A 26,717-nucleotide genomic window follows, 5' to 3' on the forward strand; every position below is an offset into this window, starting at 1 on the left:
TGTTTCAATTAAGTCACCTCTCAACCTTCTTCTCTCTAATTATTACCAGTGCTATCATGTAGATCGAATTCATATCTTTCTACAACCTTGATTCAAATACGTCTGAATTTAAAAGGTGAGGTTATAGTGACAAGTGAAATTAAGTTAACACTTGAGCAAAGAGTGTTATAAAATTGAAATTATTGGGAAACTGCTTCAGTGTTTCATTATGTAAGTTCAAAGGAGGATGGTCATGATTGTTGGAATCCAATTTTCTCTCTCAGTCCCAGGACAATGTTGCAGTAGTTCCTCATGAGTGTATCCTAGGCTCAACCATTTTCAGTTGTTTTATCATTGATCTTCCTCCCAACATAAGCATAGAAGTTGGAATGTTGCTAATGAAGATATTTTTATCAACTAGTTCAGATATGTTAAGATGTCTCTGGAGCTTGAGCTCTGGCCTCCTGGCTCAAAGGTAGGGACATTACCAGTGCACCACAAGAATGAATACTACATGTTGAGTCTCATACACAGTCTCAAATAATGAAGCAGGTCATGCTCACATCCAACAAGACCTGAATAATTTTGAACCTTCAGCTAATAAGTAGCAAGAACCATTCACAGCACATTCCATCTTTACCAGACAATCAATAGTATTACAGTTGTTAGAACGATGTGCTGGAAGTCCACAATGACCAGAAACCTAACTTGACTATAGTTGTAAATGCTAAATTGATTCCCCAAAGTCTGCCCAGCATCTATAAGGCACAAGGAAGGAGTGTGACAGCATGCCTGCTACTTCGATTGGAGCAGCTGCAGCAACACTCTTGAAGCTCAACGACATCCAGAACAAAAGCACTCTAGTTGATCAGCGACAACATTACACATTCATTCCCTTGCCCACTCGTGCAGTATAAATGTATGTGGTATCAGCTATAAAAAGTAAAACAGCAACTCACCAAGGCTCCTTACAGTATTCCCTAAACTCAAAAGCCAAAACAAGAGCACATGGGAACACCACCATCTTCAACATCACCTAAAATTCACTGTTTTGGGAATATAAGGTCTCCTTCTATGCTATAATCATTCTGTGATTTGATTAAATTTTCATTCATTCATTGTTGCTGAGTCAATATCACTGAATTCTTCAGCTATCAGCATTGTTTGTGCATCTTCACAGGAAGGTCATTGCAATGGCTTAAGAAGGTTGTTCACCCCAACTTGCTCAAGAGCAATTCGAGGTAAGCAATAAATACTGACCTTTTCAGCAATATCCACACCCCATGATTTGAATGTAAATTACATCGAAGGCCGAAGGGCCTGTTCTGCGCTGTATTGTTCTATGTTCTATATTCTATGTTCTATTACTTATGAAATCAACACCACAGGAAAAGGCCATTTGACCCAATGAATCCATCTCAATGTTTAAGAATACCAATTTATTAGTCCCATTCTCCTCTGTTACCTCATGTTACTTCAATTTTATTTCATTTAAATATCTACCTGTTTCCTTTTTGAGGTCTCCTTTTGAATCTACATCCTTTACCTCGCAAGGCAATTCATTCCAAATTCTGACCCCATATGGTTTTCTCTTCTTATATCTCCTCTAGTTCTTCTGCTGATCACTTCAAACCTCTACATTCTTATTGTTGACCTTGTAGTGATTGGAAATAGTTTATTTTTCTATACTTATGTATTCCATTGATAAAATATGATTCAGCAATAGTATGTCTCAGTTCTTTTGTAATCGTCTACTTGAGAGATACATTTTCCAGAGTCCCATAACTTATTAAAGATCTGACAGGGATCGATGCCATATGTTACTTTCACTGGCATTATTGATTGATAACATTGGTGAATGCCCTTTGGACAAAGAGTGGTGATGTGTGGCACCGTAGCACATAAATTGCATCATCTCAGTCATTTTTTTTGATTCACTTATTTGTCAAGTCGCTGATTTATTGCTTTATGAGTCATCCTGTTTTGCAAAGTGACACAACTGCTGATGTGCCAGCAAAGGACTAGAGTGTTAATGTGAGGTATCACACAATAACAGTTCTTTACTGTGGCAGAATCAGCTTTCTTTCCTGATTGTGGCTATTTGTTTTCAATGGAAAATTCTTGACATTGTTTGCAGTGCCACAAACCTTGCATCATTTGGCGGCACATTTTTTATTTTAACTTAGACAGCTTAAACTAGAGGCAACGTTTTTAAACCTTTCAAAATATTAGTATTGCCATTAAATCAAAACAGCATTCATTCTGAAATTTTTAGAAGATTGTGTAAAGAAAAGATTTCAGAGCAAACACATCACCTTGCAATGACTCTGCAATAATGACTTGCATTTTCTTGCACACATTTTTGAAGTCACAGCGGAAACTGAATCAAAAGGAGGTTGGCAAGTCACTACTTATTGATACAGGCAATCATCTGTTTTATTCTCCCTCAGTCTCTGAGGACCAATTATTACAATTAGCAATCTCTCCTTGCACAGTGAAGTCTTTGGAACATCATCTCAACTTTGCAGAAAGTATTTAAAATGTTTTGAAGCATTTGAAATCAAAATAAGACATATATAAATGGAAATATGCCCTTTTTCATTTCCCTCCATTTTTTGTTGCTTTGTCTGTGATAAGTATTCTGCTGAATTTTTACCATTTCCTTTTCTCCTAAGCCACAAACACACTTTCAGAAACTCTCAGTGATTCTTGCACTCATTCATCCATCACCTCCTCTAAGCTCTATTTCCTCAGTACTTCAAAATAATGATTGTTACATTTAATCAGGCACCAGAGAGTTTTCAGAGGCCAAGAGAGTCATGGGGAACTGCTTCAGATCAGGGTCCCAGCTTTGGGGTATTTTATTGACAGCTGAACTGGATGCAAAGTGACTACCTTATGCAAAAACGTGGTCAGCCTAATTTCTGTAATTAAAGACCAAATTAAGGACACTTTAATGATATTGACAATATCTTGCCAATTAAATAGAGTGGGCTTCCCATTGGCAGACTGGAAAAAGGTTTGATTGCGTGGAGTCAGCCTCTGTGACACCAACAATTTCCCCTCCAACACAGGGCCCCATCAATTTTAGAAACTATTCATTAGAATATGCACCAGGCCTCCTGCATTCTTTGGCAGTATTTACCATTCCTAATGACACAGCTGAGGCTTACTATCTGCTAGCCCTCCAGTTGCAACTGGCTTGCTCTATTTAACTGGGAGGTCACCTGTAGTAAAATTATTCAGCAGGTCCCACTGCCAGAAAGTGCTGGCTTGGGAAATGCTTTTTTACCCTAACATCAGGGCCCTGACTCCCCCATTAAACTCAGTCTCGTAAAGCTCATTAAATGTGCCCCTTCAATTTTCAGGCTTTCATAAGCTTTGCACTGTCTTATCATGACTTGAAACATTTGCAATTTTGTCATTGTCCTTCACCAGATTTAGATTTGTCTAAGTAAGTGTTGTTTGATCAATTCATTATTTCCTTGGAACTGAAAGAGCACAATTTACTTGCATATATGGTGACATTTGTAGGACAATCTAATTTAAATTATTATGGTTACAGAGTGGTAATTGTATATGCGAATAAATATGATGAAAAGTTTCTGCTGTTGTTCTTGACATTTATTTTGAATTAGACTGGAAACAAAGGCCATGTCAGTGGTTCCTCTGGATGGTCTAAAGCCACACTGTGTCTTTGGGAGGAATTACTTAGTCACAGGAAGCAGGCAATTCAGAATGCATGTCAGGATTTTCCCTGCCTATGGACAGAAAGGAAATACAAGAGTAGTTTCCACAGGATGATTTATCTCCCATCTTGAACACATTTACAGTTGTTACAATCTTGAAGTGGGAGGACAGCTTTTCTTTTCATCCTGAATTCATAAGATGAATACATGTTGTCTTGATGTGATTGATTAAAAGTTTCCAGTTTTGCACAACTTCAGCTGGAATACTATGAGAACAGTAGAATTTTTCACCTCTTTATATAAACTTCTTGGTGTACTCTTCCATCAACGGTGCTTCACCTATGGATTCTTATATTGGATACTTGGGGATAGCTGTGTGAGTATTAACTGTCACTAGAGATTCAAGCTTCAGGAGTTGGTAAAATGTTCTTTCCAGCTTTGACGACTTCAGTACCAAAGATTTCAAGGCTATGGTCTACATGCTGTAAAGTTGGATCAGAATAGTTAGGTGGTTGTTATTGGCTGGCACAGACTCGATGGGCCAGAGGAATTTTTCAGTGCTGTAGACCTCGGCGACTCTATGACAATATGGATTGTTGGATCTCTTAGATTTTTCATTCAATCACAGGCTAATTATCCCCTGAATTTGTCTATGGGTATCAGCCTTGTGCCATTGGACTGCTGCCTTCTTGATATGTGACCATGGTTTCATCTCCCAGACACGGGCAGCTGCTTTTTTTTTATTCTGAGAGAACACACAGTTAAGCATTGTTTTTATCAAACCAGGCCTGGTAACAGCCACAGGAGAGCAGAATGGTCTGGAGACAAAAGCTTAGCACAGCTGACTTCATTTGATCTCGCTCTCACTAAATTGTGTTGGATATATGACGATTTTCCGGCTTGATCATGAACTGCACTTCAAATTCCTCATTTAGTCTAGCTGCTATAGGACTGAGACATTCATCATTGTTCCCTTAGAGCTTTGGGTCTCATAAAGTCAATATTTTGCCCAACAGGCATCAATCACACACATGGATCGATTGATAGAAACATCACTTAGATGTTTGACTTGAACAATGGCATAATCTACGAGGTTTCATTGTTTAGATTTTGGACGCCTTCATGTGATTTTGCATTTATCCTTCTGGCAAAACAGAATGTTTGCTATAATGAGACATTGCTGAGTGATACAGGTATGTGCTTTATCTCCAGCAGAGTATCTTTATCTGTAATAGAGCAATGCTTACGATGTTTTCCATGATGTAAAAATCTAGATATTTATTACAGCACATTGATAAATACAACTATCATATTCACAGGCACTTCAGCATCTGGGCTATTGTAAGCGAATTTGCACAAATGCTTCCAACAGCATACCATGTATCAGGTGAGATGGAGTACAAAACCTTTATACTCTCAAGTCACATACTGGGATCCAGTGATGATACCATCAGTATTCTTTTAAAGGTAAACCTATGTACTGACTATGAAACATTCAGAGCGGTGGGCATATTTTTTCCATCAGGAATATATCATTTGCATTGACTTTTCCCACCTAATTTTCTCAATACAGGATAATTTTCTCCAGAAAGTTGATTTTTAACTTCTTTTGGCAGTGAGGACTTCACCAAGTCAGAATAGAACTTTTCTTTGACTTCTTTCAATGGAGTTAATGTCATGATATAAACATTGAAGATGTGGCATATTGATTGTGACAGAGCTATGGGTAAAGGATCAAAGGGTTTCCTTAACACAGTTGGGGTACTCTGGCAGTGCACACATGATCCTAATCCAGACGGCAAAACCAAACTGTGAACATAAGGGTCTCTAAAAATCTTGTCTTTCCACGAGAAGATGTTTATCTCAGTTTGCTCCCTCAGCAGCCCAACCCCCTGGGAAGACAGGTCTTTCGGGTCTTCAATATTTCCTGTGATGGGACTGAAGATCTTCTTTCTGGACGATGGCTTTTGAGATTGCCCATATGTGTTCAAACATTCCAAGCTGCAAAATTTAAAGTTTTCTTTCTGTGATTACAAAGATGGTAATCCTGGAAAGCTTAGTTCCTCGGCTGGACATAAATGCAGTGGCCTAGTTTTAGAGCACATTAAACCCTTCTCTCCATTTGAGGTGAGCAGAGAGTACTTTGAAAGAGGCTTCCTCAGTTACAGATACTGATGCTGAAAGCAATATCTTTGTCCCCATACAGGCATCTGAAATAGCTCTCCTGAAGCTGGTATCCTGTCACCAAGTCATCCTTTATTTACAAATGGAACGTCCTTGACACTAATCCAGTTTTCTCAGAACCGGCTCTCAGAGTGAACAGGACCTCTGACACGCTTGTTTATATCTGTCAGCCAGGGCTTCCTGGGCCAGGTTAACAGCCCCAATCAGGGAACTCATATTCCTGAGGTCCATCTGGCTGGCTTAGTTACAATCACTACAGTGTCCAATAACCTTCAGCAATCTGGATGACAAAAACTGCACTATTGAATTCAAAGTGATGAATGCTAAGGTATTTCTATGTGTGGCTGAAAATGAGAAGGATAAAAGAGATTCTTTTGGTTGCTGTTTATTAATTGTACAGATGCTACAGTTGGAGACCATATTTGCAAGGGAATTTGAGCTATTCAGTTACCATATGCCTTAGCCCAACACTTGGAAATACCAAGATGGCCCTGGTGAATCATTTGGAGCATTGAGATGAAGAGCTTGTGAGATCAAGAATCTCTCATCATTGACCAAGAGACTATCAATAATGCTGTTATGCTGATAATGTTCATAGTAGTAACACAGGCCAGGTTTACTGGAGCATCGAGGCACCTTCTCCATTACCTAATTTTCCTGTGTGGTTCACTATTCTCAAAAACCTTTGGCATTCTAGAATATTCCTAGCTTGTAGAAATTCCATGATAGCTATTGTCTTCAGAGGATCAACTGTGACATAATTACCTGGTTAATGTGGCCCAGAAATGTCATTATTGGCGTTGAAAATTAATACTGTTATGAAGTGTCAATCCAGTGTCTTGTAAGTTTGCAAGACTATCCAAAATACCTGTGTCATGAGAATGCCACCCATATATTGATTCATGTGCATTTTAGTGTGTTGAACATCTTCTGTTGGAAAATCCAAGGTGCAGACATGAATTCAAAAGTTAACACAATGAGAGTGTTTTTGAAAGTTGTTCGTAGTTTAGATCCTCACTTAACAGAAGATAGCACATTGTTGAAATCCAGCTTGGTACGCATACTTGTGAATTTAACTAGACTAACAGTTACCATTAGGTACATTTCTTGTTGTACCATCTTGTTCAAATGTGTTAAGTCAACACCAATTCAATTGGATCTGTTCAGTTTGGGAAATGGCACCATTGCAAAGCAACTCACGGTCGGTTCTATGACTTGCCAAATAATTCCCTTCCAAAGCATTGCCTCAGTCCCACTTCTTCTTTTAAGAATTAGACATACGATGTTCCTTTGTGGGAACAAGCAGATGGGTTTGGCATATGCTTTCAATGAAATTTTCCCAGACCTCTGAAGACTTCCGGAAATTGTCATTTCAATTAATTTATTGTTTCCTGTTTGTTGACATTTTCCTCTTTATGATTGAGACTGAGATGTAAACATGCTTCCATGCTTACTCATGAACCTAGCTGATTGTGCTTGTTTTCTTCTGAGATTTATCTGTCTCTGTGTCTCCATGTTGCCTGAAGATAGCCTTTGACATTGTGGGAAATTGATCATAGTCTTTGTAGTTTGACAAATGAAGGTTTCAGTTTTTTTTTCATATGGCAACCATCTAAATCCCAGTGACTCCTGTCCTTATGTTAATTTTAAAGTCTGTGTGGTGTCCTTTCACTTCAAGGTTAGCCCTGAAATATTGATTTTTACTGACTTCCCCAAGAAATGTGAATTATTGTGCGGTGCTTCTTCAAGAGGTATTTTGTTTTGTGTTTCCTAAACATAGTTTCTTCTAAAGCCACCCACTGATTTAAAACAGCTGATGTTATCTCATCTATGGCTTTCAATGGTGTGGGCAAGTCCTTCATTATGGCCATGGACCTTCTTCAGACCCCTCTTTCCACGCACGTTCCGCGTTACATAATAAGCTTGACTGGGATTTTCTGTGCTCTGGCAATTTTTTGTGTGGATTAGGGCAGCAATCATTGCTGACTTTATTTGAAGTCTGTGTCTCCCACATTATTTTATGTGTTGTTCTTGGACTACGTTGTGAGCTTACCCACTTCTTCGATCTTTTAGTTGGTCTCACAGCCCTTCATCTGCTGCTGTTTGTAGCTATTCATTTATTTTTAGGAACTTTTTCCACTTTCTATTGTTTCTCTTAGTCTTTGCACCACCTGTCACCATGTAGGAATTTCATAAGGAGTTTCTTGGAGTTTGAGACAAACTTTTGGGAACAGTTAACATTTATTGCCTATAAACTCGGCATAGAACTGGGTTAGAACATGATTTTACTGGTGACTTCTTCCATCAAGTCTTAATACCATATGATTCAACACTGTTGACATTGCTCCTTGCACATATGCTCAGTAACTATTAGAGGGCTGATACAATTAATTCTTTACTCCACAGTGAATTCTTGCTGCAGTAGGAATTCTGACCATTTCAGATATATCTACTCACAAAATCATTCATATTTTAGTTCATATCCCCACAATAATTTCCTTTGCAATGTGGACTTCTGTTTCACCTTCTGTTTTTTACTCTTTCTGCAGGTATTAGATATTATCTTCTACCTTTCCATTCTTGTCTGTTTTTAGAGCTTTTGTTTCTCCTTCTCTCATCTTTCAGCATCTGAAATTAAAGCTCTTCTCTTTCTTTTTACATCCTATCTTTTTTTTGTTTATCTTCAAGTTTCTTTTCAAACAGTTTCCTGCCATAATTTTCTTATCTTAGCCTAATCTTGTCTACAATGGCTTTGTTTAGTGAATATATTTTCTTCAAAATCATTCTTGAAATCTGGATCTGACTAGGTTGATGATAATGGGAACTGCAAATGTTGGAGAATCCAAGATAACAAAGTGTGGAGCTGGATGAACACAGCAGGCCAAGCAGCATCTCAGGAGCACAAAAGCTGATGTTTCCCTTCATCTGCTTGGCCGGCTGTCTTCATCCAGCCCCACACTTTGTTATCTCTGACTAGCTTGTTGGTGTTTCATTTCATGAATCCAGAATATCTCTTAAATTTCATGATGGAGGTAAGTTCAAACTGTGTCAAAGGTGAACAACAAAATGAGACCACAAGGGCCCTGCAGTTTTCATACTCTTTCGTGGGATGTGGTTGTCTCTGGCAAGACCAGCATTTTTTGCCAATCCTTATTTGCCCTCAAAATGAATGGTTTGCTGACCCATTTTAGAAACCAATTAAGAATCAGCCAAAGTGCCATGGGTCTGGAGTCATATGTCAGCCAGGACAGGTAAGGTTTCCTTTGTTACAGGACATGAGTAAAACAATTGATTTTGACAACTGTTGGAGATAGTCTCATGGATGCAATTACTGAAACTAGATTTCAATTCCAGAGTTTTTGTTAAATTTGACTTTTAATTCTACCAGCTTAGGTTGGATTCAAACCCACATCCCCCAAGTCAGTAGCCCAAATCAGTTCATAATGGGAACTGCAGATGCTGGAGAATCTAAAATAATAAAGTGTGAAGCTGGATGAACACAGTAGGCCAAGCAGCATCTCAGGAGCACAAAAGCTTTTGTGGTCCTGAGATGCTGCTTGGCCTGCTGTGTTCATCCAGCTTCACACTTTATTATCTTAGCCCAAATCAGTTGCCTGAATTCTGGCTTAATAGTCCAAGTATTTTCTTGGATGATTATTGCTGGTGCATTGCCATATCTGCCATCCCAGCAAAAACAAACCTACAATATAACTTCCCTCTCTACACACCGACTGTGTGTGCCTTCAATAGAATGAATGGTGCCAATTTAATATGAGCATTAACACTTACAGAACCATTACCTTATACAACAGTCATGATATTTCCATTATGCCACCATCTCCCATTAATTCTCCACAATTTACAGACCTACTGCAAAAGCAGCATCCAATAACATGAAAATTTACATCAATTTATTGGATTGTGTGACTAAACATTGAAGAAAATATAGAGAAGAATGTTCATTATGTTCAATTTTAATACAAATATTAATTTCATAATAAAGCAATCTTTAAAATGCTGAATTTTTCCTCCAAATGGCAATCATTTATAGGTGCATAATTTTCATACCAATGCTTATTTGAATAAGATGTTGCTCTGATCTGCAAATTAAGTCCAACTGACATAAGAGAAGGACATAAGAAAAGGAATGGATCTCAACCATTCAATCCTGCTCCACCGTTCAGTTCGAACATGGCTGATTTCACTTTGGTCCCAAATCCATTTTCCAACACTTTTCTGTCTTGTGGAAGAGTCATACCCGACTCAAAAAGTTTAACTCAATTTCTCTCCACCGATGCTGCCAGACTGCTGCTGAGTGTCTCTGGCATTCTCTATAATTGCTCCATTTTTCTGATTGCGTCTCCCAACTCTTGACTACTTTGTAGATCCAAAATTATTTAATTCAGTCTTAAATGTCTTCAGTAGTCCTCTGCTCTCTGGGATAGAAAATTCCAAAATTATTGGCTCTCTAAGCAAAGAAATTTCTCTTCATTCCCATATTAAATTGAAGAACCCTACTTCTGAAATTATGAATCTTGAGCCTAAATTATGCTCCCCCCCACAACAAAGTAAAGCATTTCTCAGTTTGTACTTTGTGGAGCCCCTTCAGAAACTTAAATGTACCAACAATATCACATCTCATTCTTCTGAGCTCTAATGGATATAGGACAAACTTGTTCAAGCATTGTCATGAAACATCCTCTTCAGCCCAGAAACCAACCTAATGAGCTTTCTCTGAGCGGACTGCAATGCAAACAACATATAACATAAAATAAGAATACATAACAGTACTACACTGGAATAGGGCCTTCAACACACCACATCTACACTGACCATGAAGCAATTCTAAACTAATCCCATCTGCATGCACATGGCCCATATCCCTCTAATCTCTGTCTGTTCATGTGTCTGTCTAAATGCCTCCTACTGTCGCTTTGGTATCTGCATGACAGAATGACTGCATCCTCACTCAGTAGAAACTGAACTCATTGATCTACCGGCAGATTGTAGGATCTGTAGCAAATCTTTTTTATCCATGACAAACGCCACAAGTGATTGTATTGCCTAGGAAACTAGAAATGATATTAAAAAGCTTCCTGTAATAAAACCCAGGGAAAACATTAAATGACTAATATTATATATTTTGATGTGTGGAAAATGCAACAAAGCTCAGTAAAAAACAAATCAGCTGTTTATTTATAATATTGACTCAGTTCTAATTATGCTTCTTTGTATCTTGTCAATGGTATTTATGAATTTGCATTCTAAGTAGTTTCTGAAAATAGACCCAGGGTATCAGTCAGTACACATACTGTGATCTGCACTAAAAGAATTTTATACAGTGCCTTTCATCCTGCATTATCTGAAACCTGACAGCAGATGTTGGCCATGCTGATGGGAAGTGACCTGTTTGCCTCATTACATTCCTCTTTGCCACACTGCCTCAGCTCCTAACTGACCATTCAAATGGTATTATTAAATTGAGAGACAGCTTCTCTTTGGTGAGATTAGAAGGCGCTTATTACCATAGTACTTGTTATTGATGTGTCAGTTGAAAACTGACAAATTGATCCACACACAGTTCAGCTGAAGGGCCTCATCTGCAACATAAACCTTCTCAACTTTATCTCTCAGATGTTGAAAAAAACCCACTGTGTACATTCAACATTTTCATTTGTTTCAATTTTCCCATTAAAGTCGCCATAGTCCTATTGTATCATTAAAGAGAGAGAGAGAGAAAGAGTGAGAGAGAACTGATGATGGTTTACTCTGAGTGTTACCACACCTCAGGTGAGGGGAGATGATGACTGTCCTACATGGTGATCCCAGCTGGTGTAGGAATGGAATCCAAACAGTTGGCACCACTCTGCATCTCAAAACTGATATTCAGCCAATGAGCTAACTGACCTCCACAATTGCTCCCTTTATAGTCACCTGTAAAATAGACAGCTAATATGGGCAAGCATTTTATCAACTTAAATTAATTGTTAGTCCATCTAAAATTTGTAGCAGTTCTTTTAATACTGTACAATGTCATCCTAAAATCCTATCAATGTTCAGCAACCTCTTTTGCCTTAATTCTGAGGGATTTTATCTGCTGCCCATTAATTGCCATTATTGGGTGTGTGAAGAAAGCATTCAAGACTTTTCAATACTTAGTGCAGTAAGAGCATAAGACTTGGAGTAGAAGCAGGCTATTCAGCTCATTGAGATTGCTCCACAATTCAAAGGGGTTATGGTTGATTTGAAAAAATTCAACTCCAGATTCCTACCAATTCTGCCATAACTCTGATTCCCTTACCGATTAAAAATCTGTCCATTTTAGCTTTGAATAAAATTGATGGCCCAACCTCCACAGCCCACTGTGTGAAAAAAAATTATCTCCAGAGATTCACAACCCTCAGAGAAGAAATTCCTCCTTACATCTGACTTAAATGTCTGACAATTACTCCGAGATTGTGCCTTGTCAACCTGAACTCTCCTACAAGAGGAAACAACCATTCTGCATCTAACCTGTTGAGCCCCCAAGAATCTTTCATGTTTCCATAAGGTCACCACTCATTCTTCTCAACTTCAATTAGTGCAGGCCCAACCTAGTTAACATCCCCTCATAATACTGTACCTCCATACCTCAAACACATTTTGGGTAGTAGTTTTAATATTTTGTACATATTACCCAGCAGTCGTGTTTGCCTGACGATATTGACATTTGGTTCCAATCACTTATATAGACAAATCATTGGAGGAATGATAGCTTTGTTACTGTCAGTGCAGAGCAGATCCAAAGGCTTATCACTAATGGTGGGAGGAAAGGCAAGGACAGGGGAGCAAAGCACGCAGGGGAAAACAGAGAGTGGGAAGATTTTTGTGACCACAGAAAGAATCTCCGTCTCTTTCTGCCTTACAAATATCAGATAAAGATTTTGAGTAAACATTCTTGCAACAATCCTTTAACAGTCCTTCAACAACCATTTGTTTGACTGTTTTGCATCAAGTAGGAAGACAAAATTTCATCAATACTGGAAATATACCTTCGAGCCTGGATTTAAATATAGTAATCAGACTTCTGCTGGTTTTAGATTTAGAGATAGGTATCTAAATTGTGTTGAATAATACAACTGGGTTTCAGGTAAGCAAACAGTAAATTCTTGAGCATTGTGCCTTATTACTAATCTATTCACATTGAAGAATAAAGTAGTAATAAGTTGAAAATCTTCTTATATTTATAGCAGATCATTTCAGGGATTAAGATATCTTGAACATTTAGAGATTAAGAATTAGATTGCATTGATGACTTATCAGTTAAGGAACTAACATGGAAGGTTAAATATAGTATACAGCACGTGCACTATTAATACTGTCATCAGTCAAGTAGACCATTAAACTTCTTTTTTAATATTCAGTAATAAGTGTGCCCTCCCTAAACAGGCATTCAGTCTATTACTTATGAAGGTTAAAGATCTAAGGCTTATTTTCGGCCCTTTTGTCAAATTAGCTCATGACAGATATTAGAACCCTAATTGATCTTTCAGTATGTTTAGTTTTGTTCTTTTTCAGCTGTGGTTTGGAGTTGTGATCTGGAGACTGTGGAGTGAAGATGGCTTTTGGACTTAGGGAAACAGCATGTGGTAAAAGGAAAGGAACAGAAGAGAATTTTTGCTCGTGAGGCCAGGCCCGGAGGTTAATTGCAGGTTGATTCTTGAATAAAAGGGTTCCTCCAGACACAGCAACCCTGAAAGGAGTATTGTATTTAAACAGGTAGTAGAAGTGGGTTATTAACAAGGTCAGTACCTGGGAATGATTCTGGCAAGTCTGGGAGAGACTTTATGTTCAAGCAGATGGCAATTATTGAATGGTAATTAAGGGCTTGTGAAAAATATGGTCAGTTTTTAAGGCAGACCCAGAGCTGAAGTTTTTTTTTGCCTTACCTGTGTCTTCTGGGTAGTAGGGTTTTAGCTGTTGATGAAACGTCATGGAGATGCTGAAAGCTTCCTGACAAGTCTTCCTTACCAGCTTTTGGAAGCCAGGGAGTGGAAAGCTGAGTTAGACGTATTACCATCTGTTATCCGAATGAATTGAAAAAGTGACCCTGATCAAAGTTTCCAGTAAAGCACCTGAGGAGTCTACACCGATACCTGTGAAACAACGTATAATCAAAATCATTTCAGTAATTTGGTCAATTGTTATTTTCATTTAGCTTTACCTTGTTTTTATTTGGACTGTCTTTTGCATGACTGGGAACTGAAATCAAATGTTTTAGGTTTAAATCATAGCCAATAATTAAACTCCCTTGTTTAATTTTTCTCTGCTATACATTTTCTATATTTAATACATTTCTAAAGGCTTTTGTGTCATGTACAAAAATAATCTCCTCAATTAATTTTTCACAATGTCTTAGATTGGTTATTCAAAAATCTGGTAAGGAACCACGAGAGTAACTATTGAGGGTCTTCAAAGGATTAACTTTATTGTGATATAAATACAGAGGTAGAAGGGCTAATTAGGTTCCCTGTTGTTACATTGACTATATATTCTGCAATCAGTTTCTTGGGTCCGTTTTAGCCAACCCACAGTCTAAAAAGGGATTGCTGAATGCTGGTACAGAAAAAAAGGTAAATACAAAGTTTCATACTTACATTAAATGTGAATTCAGGAACAGCAACTTCCTGTTGCCTTAAACTGCCCCTCCAGAATGCCATCATAGGACAACATCTTGCTAGCCAATCCCACAGGGTTTGACATGCCTCCCAAAATAATTTGCAGCTACCATTTCCCAGTGTGGAGTAAAGGATCAACTAAAACTATTAATAACTACCACGTATGTGCATATGGAGCTGTGGCTGTCGTGCTATTGGATCACATGGAGCTGGAATTGGAGCCTATAGGTTTCCAGAAGTGTTCCCTCTTACCATCTCTTGCATGTGATTGGTACAGTAAATTCTGTTAATGTTCACTCATCTCAGTATAGACCTGATCTTACAAAGGCATAGTTTTATGGGAAAAATGTATGTCTGATTTACTCATATATGCTGAGCTCAAGATTAATTATTAGCTAAGGAAAATATTCTGCTACAATCAATGAGCAATGATCTTATATTAGAAAAAATAACGCTTTAAAAAGATCTGTGTTAACTTTCTGAAGTTCAGTTACACCAAGGTTATCCTCAAATTTGAACACAATCCAATTTCATGACCTCCTGATATCAAGAAAAACTAATTTCAGATCACGAACGATTCATAAATGGTGCTGCATTCTGAATTGATTAAATTTTGGAGATTTTGGGATGAGCTACAATTTTCTATGTGTATTTGTGAAATGTAATTTTGAGCAAGTGTGTAACATTTGCAATCCTTCAGTTTTTTGGAGCCTCATTCCCTTACCTTAAGGAGAATTGAAGAGTACAGCCAGCACCTCCTCAATGTCAATCACCTATCTGGACTTGGTGAGCTATCCAGCCTTCCAATACCTCCTTCTTATGCATGGTTTTAATCTTAACTGTTATGCCAGATACTTGATTATTCATCATGGCAAAGTCATTTTGCGCCAGTGCAAAATATTCATTTGCTACCTTAGCTTAAGCTTTTGAATTTTTAAAACATTCATTCACGGAATGAAGGTGTCTCTAGCTTGGTCAGCATTTATTGCCCTTCCCTAATTGCCCAGGGGCAGTTAAAAGTCAATCACATGGCTGCAGGGTTACAGTCACATGTAGGCCAGATCAGATAAGGATGGTAGTTTCCTTCCCTAAAGGACATTAGTGAACCAGATCAGTTTTTCCAACAATCAATTCACAGTCATCATCTGACTCTTAATACCAGATTTTTAATTAATTCAAATTCTGCCATCTCCCATGGCTGTATTTGAACCTGGATCACCAGAACGTTTTGTGGGTCTCAAGATTAATAGTCCAGCAACAATACCGGTAGATCATCATCTCCCCTTCACCAAGAGATCAACATGTTTGTGCTTAATCAGAACCGGGCTTCTTCTGTTAACCTTTTCAGTGTTAAATGGAAATAACCATTTAGACAGACAGCCATTAGTACACTTCTCACAGGTTGAGAAGTGGCGACCACTGCAACCTCCAACCAAGGGAAAGCTTTAGAGAATGGTAAGCATCAATTGTAATAAATAGATTGATTGACAGACATAAATACTGCAAGACATTCATTCTAGAGCGTACAGATTACGTACTGAATGGTGAACTCAATTTACTATGAGCCTAGTGGATTTTTCACTGAGCTTTCAGAACAGGCTATTCTGGCTTGACTATCCCGATGCTCTCTGATAAAGTTACAACAGCATTTTAATATCATTCAGAATTTCCGTGCAAAGTAGTCTGATGTTTGGTTAGTGACATAATTGATGATATTTGACACTTCAGCAGCCCTAGAAGCATACATTTCAGTTTCTATGGTTGAATTTCCCGAATTACCTTTTGTAATGATGTGGAGGTGTTGGTTTTAGACTGGTGTGGGCAAAGTCAAAAGTCACACGACACCAGGTGAGAGTCCAACACATTTATTTGAAATCGCAAGCTTTCGGAGTGCTACTCTTTCATCAGGTGAAGTCGATGGAAGCACCGCTCTGAAGGCTTATGATTTCAATAAACCTGTTGGACTATAACCTGGTGTCATGTGACTTTCGAATTTTCCCTTTTTGTACTGAGCCAGAAAAATGCAAGCTCCAATTCAAATAATTCCAAAAAAATGCAAATGTACAAGATGAAAAAAATATATATGTTTGACGCTGGCTAAATATAACTACAGATGCATACAGATGTCCATAAATTGTTCTTATGCATACTGTTTTCCCTTTGAAATGTCTTGTTCATTGTGTTAATGAACAAACGCCGTGAATTTGCCAGCTTTGCAGAATATTTTGATTATCAATACCATTTTACTTTACTGAAGAGCATCAAGAGATTTATTTTCCTGTTGCGTTACCATAAAAAGAACTTAAAGATTTCATGCAATGATGTAACTCAGGCTTCAAGGTGTTCAACCAAGATGGGAGTGAAGCTGAAAGGTCTAATGCACAAATGACTTCAAAAAAGGTTCTCTGCATGTGTCTTTTTTAAGTTACCCTTTATCTCTAGCTTGCCTAGCAGCTGCTTCAGAATAAGGTTTACAACATTGACTAACAACACCTTTTGGAAGCAAGCCAACAGACTCAGACTTTTCCATCACTCTTTATCAGTGGTTGAGAACCAAATCAAGAATAACAAAATTCAACTGCTATGTCTGTTTCTGTCTGATTACATCCCTAAGAAGAGTTTGGGATATTTTTCAGCATTAAAGACTGCATTAAAGCGAAGATTATTGTTTGAAATATTTAAAAAAAATCTAGGCTTGACTAGAAGAAAATATTAAAAATTATCTGAAGTTCCAATAGAATTACAGAAGTACTGAAAAAAAAATTGAAGTTCGAAAACATGACTTCTTAAAAATTAGCAAGTCATCAAGAATCCATTTCAAAATCCAATGGAAAGTGTCACTCTACATGGGGCCTTTCATTCTCAGTGTCCACATTTATTCACAATATTTCTTAATCCTGCAGATGGTGCTGTGATAGAGGTTTCCAATTCCAAGTCAGATGATGTTAGCTGATAAAAGCCAAAACAAGACTGATGTATCTCTAGCATAAATTGGATGAAAGAATAGTAGTTTTCAAGAATGGAAGAAAGTCGAATCATTACAACTTTGAAAACGCTGAGGTATACACAAAATGTGAAAAATGTATACAGGCAAGACATGGGAAGTTAGAGATAAAGGATGACTTAAAAACATCATGTCAGGAACCTTTTTTGAAGTCATTTGTGCATTCGCCATTTTACCTTCATTCCAACCTCAGTTGAACACCATGAAACTTTTGTGAAAAATCTGGAGGAAGACATCTGTAAAAATTAATAGTACCCTGGCTTATTCAAGTCTTCAAACTCAGATCATTGCAAACACTAAAATAAAAACCCTGTTCAAAATCAGAAATCCTGAAAATCAAGACAATTTCAGGTCGAAAAAATGGTGCTTAGAAAAGGTTCTTAATTCAGGACAAATATTCAGCTCCCTCATTGATGTAGTTTTCTCTTTGACATTCCACCCCTGAAGAAGTTGTTTTCCGTTTTAACTAACACCAATGGAGAAGTGCCATCTCCATCTGCATAATGTATTTCAATTATTTCTTAATGCTTTGCCCTATCTCTACTGCTTCACCTCAAAACTGAAATTCAGAATTATCATTCAACTCCCCAGACCCTTCCTGCTGTAAATTCCTTTGCAAACTCCACATTTTTTTTCAACCCCTTTATGGGCTATGGTTATTGCTAGTTAGACCTGCATTTATTGCCCATCCATAGTTGACCTTAAGGGTTGCTGAGTTGCCGTGTTGAATCGCGACAGTTCATTTGGTATAAGTACACCCACAATGATATTAGACTTAGCTGGTTTATCATTGTCAGTGGAAGCAATTTCTTGGTTTCCTCCTTTTCCATCTTCTTAAATCCTCTGCTCTCTTTCACCTATTAGATAATACTGTTGTGCATTGACTTCACTCCACAAAATGGACCCTTGAATTGAATGGTCCAACATCTTCACTATTTCAGAAATAAGTACTATACATCTAAAGTATCTCACTGGTTGTTACACACTTTGTGTTTCAACAATCATGCAGTGAGACTAATGCATGTAAGCTATCTCTCTAAAGTGGCATAATCTGTGCCCATCTTATGTTTAACAAATAGTGAAATGCTAGAGATAATTCATTGTTAGTTTCTCGGTGATTAAGTGTTGTTCAAGTGCAGATTCATCTTTATTGGTAGATGTTTTGTATTCAGTTTGCAAGCACAGTCTGCATTCTGTCTATTACATGCAACTAAAGGAACATGCTGTTTTAGTTATAGTAGGATATACTATATATAGTAGGATATGGTACTGCAGATGCTGGAGAATCTGAGATAACAAGGTGTAGACTTGAATGAACAAAGCAGGCCAAGCAGCATCAGAGGAGTAGGAAGGCTGATGTTTCGGGCCTAGGCCCTTCAGAAGAAGGGCCTAGGCTCGAAATGTCAGCCTTCCTACTCCTCTGATGCTGCTTGGCCTGCTTTGTTCATCCAGCTCTAGACCTTGTTATCTCTATGCTGTTTTAGTTGATCAGCATATCACATTTCAATGGCAAGACTGATCAAATACAGACTCATGTACTTAGTACCACATTGCCACTGAAATTCATCCATGATATTACTCATTTGTGTTCTAAACAAATCATCTTCCTCACTTGAAAAGTGCTCAGTGTACGTCAAATCCTGAAAAGGAAACGTATTCTAAAAATTTGAACAATGGATTAAGAAAGTGACAGATTTCCACCATGTAGTGGCTGTGCAACTGGTAGGATGCCATCATTACAGGCAGAGCTCAGAAAAGTTTAATTTGTCCAGACTTCACTGACATTCTGCAATGTGTTGAAGATACACAACTTGTAATGAGGATGTAGGCCTCCAAGATGGCTACAGAGTAGGACTTCTGAGCCTGAGCTCATGTACTCTGCCCATGTATTTTCTTTTGCTATCTTTCTTTTTGTGTCTTGTTTTCTTTTTCTTTTAGCCTTTTTGCCTTTTCTTTTCTTTATGAGCGGCATATATGCTGTCTGAGGTGAAAGCCAGTGTGGTCTTGTGCATGTGGCCTCAGTTCATGCCCTGACTCATGGCCTTGAGGTGAAGCCTGGCATGGTCTGGGTTGAAAGGACTATTATTCTGAACTCTTCTTTCTCAACTTTACTAATTTATTGCTGGATTTTTTTTATCTCTTTGTTTCTATTTTTTCCTACTAAGAATATGTACTCAAGAATCTGTACCGAAATACCTTGGTATCTAAAATGGCCCTTAAACTGTTGTTAACTGTGAGTACGTGTGACAATGAAGCTAATTCTAAATTCTAGATAAGCATCTTGGTTCTGCAGCTCCATTTGGTGATTTTCCGTCGCTTTTTGTTAGCAGTGCAATGTTGATGGCTGCTCTCCAGTGCTGAGTTCTTCACTAAGAGATAAGTTAACTGTCAGTGTAGGTTCAAGGTAGCAGAATTTTTTGGCTGATTCCAGTGGTGTATTGTCGAGATAGAGATATCACAGATAGAGAGACAATATGCTGTTCCATTCCTGCAGTTTTCTTGACACTAGTAGTGAAAAGGAAAACATGACAATGACGTGAGGTAGATAATCCATTAACCTTTGGAACCGGTCTCCGAATGCACAGTGCACCACCATCAAGATCTGTTGCAGACCCACCCATTTGATATCAGGCGATTTAGGTAGTGAATATTTAAGATTTGCAAATCAATGAAGTAAGCTCCATTCTGTTCTTAATGTCACATTTGTTGGTCTAATCTGGAGTGCTGCTAGAAGAAAAGAAAATTATACACTTTCTGTAGCAGGTCAATATCTGATAGCTCCCATTACAAGCACTTGGATTTGGATTAGCACATCATCAGCTGGTAATTCCCTCACTACCCTCCTGCCAGTCAAATATTCTATTGAATATGTTCCCAGTATAGTAAATATAGGATATTGAATACTAAATTCCATCATCTGATTAAGATATTTCATAATCCAAAAAGATTGTTAAAGAAGACGAAACATGGACCTAAAATAAGTGCAACAGTGACCTGACCATAAATTGAGGCAATTCCTGGAAATTCAAGTGGAATAAACAAAATCACCTGCATGAAATGATCATTATTATCAGAAGGCATTGAAACCAGGCAGTTAATTCAACATCAAAAAATGTATATTTCCTTTTTAATTCACAGTTGCATGATAATTTCACATGTTGTAAGATGAAAGGCTGATCTGTCATTCGGCTAGATTGGAAAGACAATGGAACCAGACTCTGGAATTCACACTGGCCCATATTTTGACAGCACCGTTCATGCAGCAGAATGGAAAGAAGGAAAATGAATTGGTGACAATAAAACTGGAGCTTTCTCCTTTCATGCCTATTTTTCTCATTATCTCAAAATATAGTACCTGGTTAAAAAAAAATTAATCACAAAAAGAATGGTCTGTTAGGCTAAAAATGGAGAACAGGTATCCCAGAAGGGTATAATACTTTCAGAAAAGAAAAGAGAAGTAACTGTGAGAGAAAAAAACAAATTTGGCTTACTTTGATGTGCAAGGATGACACATATGTGAGAAGGCAAATAGACTACAGCAGTTCAAGAAGCAGCTCCACATCTTCTCAAGGGCAACTGAAGGGTCTAGGCCTGAAACATCAGCTTTTGTGCTCCCACGATGCTGCTTGGCCTGCAGTGTTCCTCCAGCTCTACACTTTGTTATAATGGACAATAAATGTTGGCAAGCCAGTGATTCCTACATCTGTAAAACAAATACAAAGAAGAAAGGAGAGATTGTTTATAAATTGCTTTGCCAAACATCATGCTCCAGACAAACAATATCCCTATTTGTCCATCTGCCATTCTTTAAAAGGGATCTGCACATGGATAATTCCTACGACTTACTACTATAGCTCCACTGCTGGTGTCCAGCTACCTTGATCTGCAAGCTAGGGACTGCTCTTCACTCTCTGATTCAGTGTTGTTATTGGACAAGATGTGGCCAAGAAAGGGAAGCTCAGCCAATAGGTTCCAAGAGGTATTGGTGGAAAGGATGTTTGAGAGGAGGGCAGTGCTTTATCAAGTGAACTGGCAAAAGGAGACCATGTCACCAGACACGGCCATCCTGCGCTAAGATAACAGTCTGCTGTGTCCATGGTAAAACAAAATGCACAGTGCTGCAGCAAGGAAGGTCAATGATTTTCTGTGTTCTGCAAAAGGTGATTGCCACCATCCTCTTCTGAGATGTTGCACTCACAGAAGCAGCGCTCACTCTAACTCTGCTCCTGCACTTGGCTCTCACCAAAGCTCTAGGGCAGTAACTCTCACCAATGCATGCGTCATGTTCACCCAATGGCTTTTGCCCACTTCATCCTCCCAAACTATGATTCTTCTTGCCTTGCGCATTTCCTACTCATTCAATGGGGACATCTTACCACCTCTCCTCCTTAGCATTACCATAAACTGCTCTTTTATCTTCTTCCATCATATTCAATCTCTAGCCCTGTCTCATTTCTGGGAAAACATCATCCACAACTGTATCGGAGAGTGAAGACAGGTAGAGGGGTGTTGAATATAAGGCTCCTCACATTATTTAAAGTGAAAATTCTCAAGTTGGCTTGAACACAACTGGTCATTTAGAGACACAGAGACCTCATTGGTTAACCAACCCAGTAAATGTAATTGTGCTGTGCTGCTCTACAATTACCATGACCAATACTCAACTGCAAAAGCTTATATTCCTCTTACACAACATCCGTACACAACTCTGTCTTTTCTTACACAGGCATTAGCTGCACCCAGCAATCATCAGCTATGAAGAGGCCTGTGCTGGAAACCCTTTTCCACCTCTGAGGAGGAAGCCTGCGAATCCCCAGAGGAATCACCACCAAAGTTTTCATCGGCACCCTCCACTAGCTTTGAGACCACCACCTCAATCCTTCACTTTCTAGATTAGATTGAGAACACATTCTGCTAAACACTGACGTATCTCCACAACAGGTTGAGGAAGAAACATTGCAGGAGAGCAGCACTTAGAGGACTTCTGGAGACCAGGCATTTGCTCATCCTCAGGTACCAGAGAATCTCATGGTCTCGGCTATTAATGAATCACCAAATTTAAGAGACAAGCACAGCAAGGCAAGCAGGCTTCTCAGAGGCCACGAGTAAATGGGATAAAAGGATGCATCAACATTACCAATACTGTGCTAGCATTGGCATGTGTGTGGCTGGCTGTCTCCCTGGACAGGTTGGCGACTGCCGTGGAGAGACACACCCACCACTTGCCATGTTTGTTGGATAGGCACACAGACCTGCACTACCTTCTTTAGCTATAGATACTCACTATCAATGGCAATGTGAGAAGGAGCTTAGGAAACTCAATATCACTTTAAGTGCCCTTTCCCCGCAGGAAGACAGAGTGATAGAATCATACAGCACTGAAATAGACGCTTTGGTGCAACTTGTCCATGCCAACCATGTTACCAGAACGAAACTGGTTCTATTTGCCTGAATTGGCTGATACCCCTCTAAATCTTCCCTCTTCATGTGCTTGTCCAAAAGTCTTTTAAATGTTGGAACTATACCTGCATCTACACTTTCTCTGTCACCTTATTCTAGATATGCATACCTTCTGTGTAGCCAACAAACACACAAAAGGGAGAAGGAGCCATACAGAGGATCTCCTCTCTGGATGTTCCAGAGACCCCGGCTTTTTTCTCATTACCCTGATCTCCTCACTGATTGAAAAACTGTCTCTCTTAAATATAATTAATGCCACAGGCTCTCCAGCCGTTTCCAGTAAGAGAAAGTCTCCACAGGTTCATTTCTCTGATTAAATGCCATATTAAAGGTTATTACGGAAAGTAAAAATTCATATTGCTGGAATAACATAATGTCATATACAGATGATCGGCTGGCTAAGAGGAGGCAGAGAGAATGAATAAATGAGTTCTTTCAGAATGTCATTAGTGGTGTGCCAAAGGGATGGGTTTTGGAGCCTCAGCTCTTTAAAATATGTACAAATGATTTGGATGAAGAAATCAAAGGTATGGCAGCTAAATTTGCTGAAGACTCAGAAATAGGTAGAAAAGTGAATTGAGAAGAGAACATAGTGAGCATACAAATGGATATAGATAGATTGATTGAGTGGGAAAAGCTCTGGCAAATGGAATGGAATGTGGGAAATTGTCTATTTTAATAGAAAGAATAAAAAATAATGGTGAGAGCTTGTAGAACTCTGAGATGCAGAGAGATCTGGGTGACCTAGTGTGTGAATCTCAGAAGGTTAGCATGTAGGTGCAGCAAGTAATCAGGCAAGCTAACAGAATGTTGTGTTTATTGCAAGGAAAGTTGAATGTGAGAGTTAGAATGCTTCAGTTACATAGGGAGTTGGTGAGGCCACACCAAACTCAATTACAGGTCACCATACATAAGCATATTAATGTCTTCGAAGCAGTTTGGAGAGGATTTACCAAGCTATTAATTGGAATGAGCAGATTGCCTTATGAGGAAAGATTGGACATGCTAAGCCTGTATGCTTTGGAGCATACAAAAATCAGAGATATATTCGAAATACATGATAGTGAGAAGATATTTCCCCATGTGGAAGAATCCAGGACTAAGCCATACAGCCTAAAAATAAGGGATCGTCCATTTATATTTTTTCCCCTGTGACAATTGTGATTCTTTGGAAATCCCTTCATCAAAAGACCGAAGATGCAGAATCTTTAAATATTTTCAAGGCAGAGGTAGACAGATTCTCGATTACCAAGTGGATGAAAGATTATCGGGGGTTCATAGGGAGTTAGAGTAAGGTTAAAATCAGATCAGCTGTGATCTCATTGAAAGGTGGAGCAGGCTTGAAGGCCTGAGTGGCCTAGTCTTATCCCTTGTTTCTATGTTTGCATGTTCAGGTAATACATTTTTGTATTATGTTCTCTTGAACGTATCTTTCAGTCAAGGTCCTGGTCCTTAACTTGATCTCTGTACTGAGAAGATTGCTGTAGATTCCCCATCTCCTCTGCATCTGGGATGTCCTCCTTTGCCAGCTCCAGCGGTGAAGAGCAGTGCAGTCACAATGATGAGAGCTACCCTTTCTACAGACAGGCCTAGCCAAAGCAGTCCACATGTGGAGCCTCATTTCAAGGAGGCCTGCGTATCTGCTCCATGATAGCCCAAGTGAAAGCATGAGCTGTGTTCTGCCTTCAATCTGCGCCAGTCTAAGTTGTCATTGGGCATATTTGAAGTCTGTCTCCCAGGACCTAAACCTGTTTTGAAGGAGGCAGGAACCTATGAAATCTTTAGTAAGTATTCACTATGGCAGCTTCCACATATCTAGTGCAGGCTTTGAAAACCTGGCAATGTTCAAATATAACCTGAATTTTGATGGACTGGGAAAAAGCCTTCCAATGAAGTACCACGCACATGGCAACTTAATAAGATAAGAGTCCATGTTGTTTTGGGATGTCCAAGAATATAGGGCATAATCTCAGAATCAGAGGTCACCCATTTAACGCAGAGAGGAGGAGAATTTTATTCTCTGAGGGGTGTGAATTTATGGAGTTCTGTCGAGGCCAGATTGTGTGAAGTAAGATCAGGAAGGGAATCGAGGCAGAAAGTGAAGTTAAGGATTTTCAGACCAGGGATATCTAGGAAAGAAAGCTAAGGTTAAAATTAGAGCAGCCATGATCTCACTGAATGGCAGAGCAAGTTCAAGGTGCCAAGCGGCCAATTCTTGTTCCTTGTCCATCTAAGATCATAAGGCCATAAGAAATAAGAACAGGAGTAGGCTATTCACCCACTCAAGCTTTCTCTGCCATTCAATAGGATCATGGCTGATTCGACATTCCTCACAGCACTTCCCTGCATTTCCCCCATAATTTTTCAATTAAGCTATTTATCTCAACCTTGAATATACCCCACTGTTCTCTGTGGCCATGCGGGGAAACATCCTCTCAGCATTTACACTGTTAACTCCTTATTCTATATATTTCAATGAGATCACCTCTTATTATTCTAAACTCCAGTGAGTAGAGTCCCAACCTGATTAGACTTTTCTCATAAGACAGTCACTCTGCACCAGGGGTCAATACAGTAAACAAATTTGAAAGGGTAAATATGACAACAAATTCAAAGAGTGCATTCAGAGTAGTCAACCAGGGAGAAGGCTATCTTAGATCTGGTAGTGGATAGTAAGACAGGTTTACTAAATGGCCTCATAGTAAAAGATTCCCCCAGGAGGTAGCGATCAGAACATGATAGAATTCAATCTATATTTTGAGAGTGAGAAATTTGGGTCAGAAACAACAATGTTTAACTTCAATAAGAGGAATTCCACAAGAATGAGGATACGGTTGACTAAGGTAAACTGCAGGGAAAAATTAACAGGAATGGCAGTAGGCATGCAGTGGCAGACATTTAAGGAAACAGTCGATAGCTGTCAGCAAAAACACATGCCAGTAAGAGGGAATGACTCTAAGAAACTAACCACAGAAGTTGAGAGTATTAAATTGAAAGAAAAAGCATATAAGGAGGGAAACATCAGTGACACCCCTGAAGAGTGGGATAAATTCAGAATCCAACAAAGGAGGACTAAAATGATAAGAAAAACAAAGAAAATAAACTATGAAGGCAGGCTAATGTGGGACGTAAAAACTGGCAATCAGAGTTATTTCAAATATTTGAAAACAAAGAGACAGTTCAAAATAGGCCTGTTAGAAAAAGAATTTGGGGAGATGGCTATGGGGAACAAGGAAATGGCAGAGGAATTAAACAGATATTTTGCATGAATATTTCAAACATTAATATTAAAGAATACAGGGGAGGAATTAAGTAAAATCACAATTGATAGAGAAATAGTATTAGGTAAACTGGCTGAATGCAAATAAGTCCTCTGGCCCTGACAACTTGTATCTTAGGATCTTAAAAGAGGTAGCTACAGAGATAATGGATGCATTGGTTATAGCTATCTAAAACATCCTTGGATTCTGTAGAATGCCAGAGGATTGGAAAACTGCCATTGTGACACCCCTATTCAAAAAGAGATGGCAACAAAAAGCAGGTAACCCTAGGCCAATTAGTCTAATACTTATTATTGAAAAAAATATTAGAATCAGTTATTAAGAACAAAATAGCAGGACATTAGGAAAATCATAGCCTAATCAAGCAGAGTCAGCATTGCTTTAGGAAAGGGAAATCGTGTCTAATTTATTTCAGCTTTTCAAAAATGTCTCAATCAAGGATAGATAGCAGCCAGTAGATGTG

At 38.6% G+C, this 26,717-nt stretch overlaps 1 long non-coding RNA gene across 1 annotated transcript in view; it reads right to left on the reverse strand.

Annotated features, from left to right (window-relative positions):
• The window catches only part of LOC132210560 (uncharacterized), a 137,738-nt gene extending 116,581 nt beyond the window's left edge, over positions 1-21,157 (reverse strand). The window contains exons 1-2 of the long non-coding RNA XR_009446694.1: positions 21,005-21,157; positions 13,781-13,987 (exon numbers count right to left, since the gene is read on the reverse strand). This is a non-coding gene — a long non-coding RNA (uncharacterized LOC132210560). The remainder of the gene's footprint in view (positions 1-13,780; positions 13,988-21,004) is intronic.
• Positions 21,158-26,717: the final 5,560 nt, after the last annotated feature.

Source organism: Stegostoma tigrinum, chromosome 15, assembly GCF_030684315.1.
Source record: "Stegostoma tigrinum isolate sSteTig4 chromosome 15, sSteTig4.hap1, whole genome shotgun sequence".
NCBI classification, from domain to species: domain Eukaryota; kingdom Metazoa; phylum Chordata; class Chondrichthyes; order Orectolobiformes; family Stegostomatidae; genus Stegostoma; species Stegostoma tigrinum.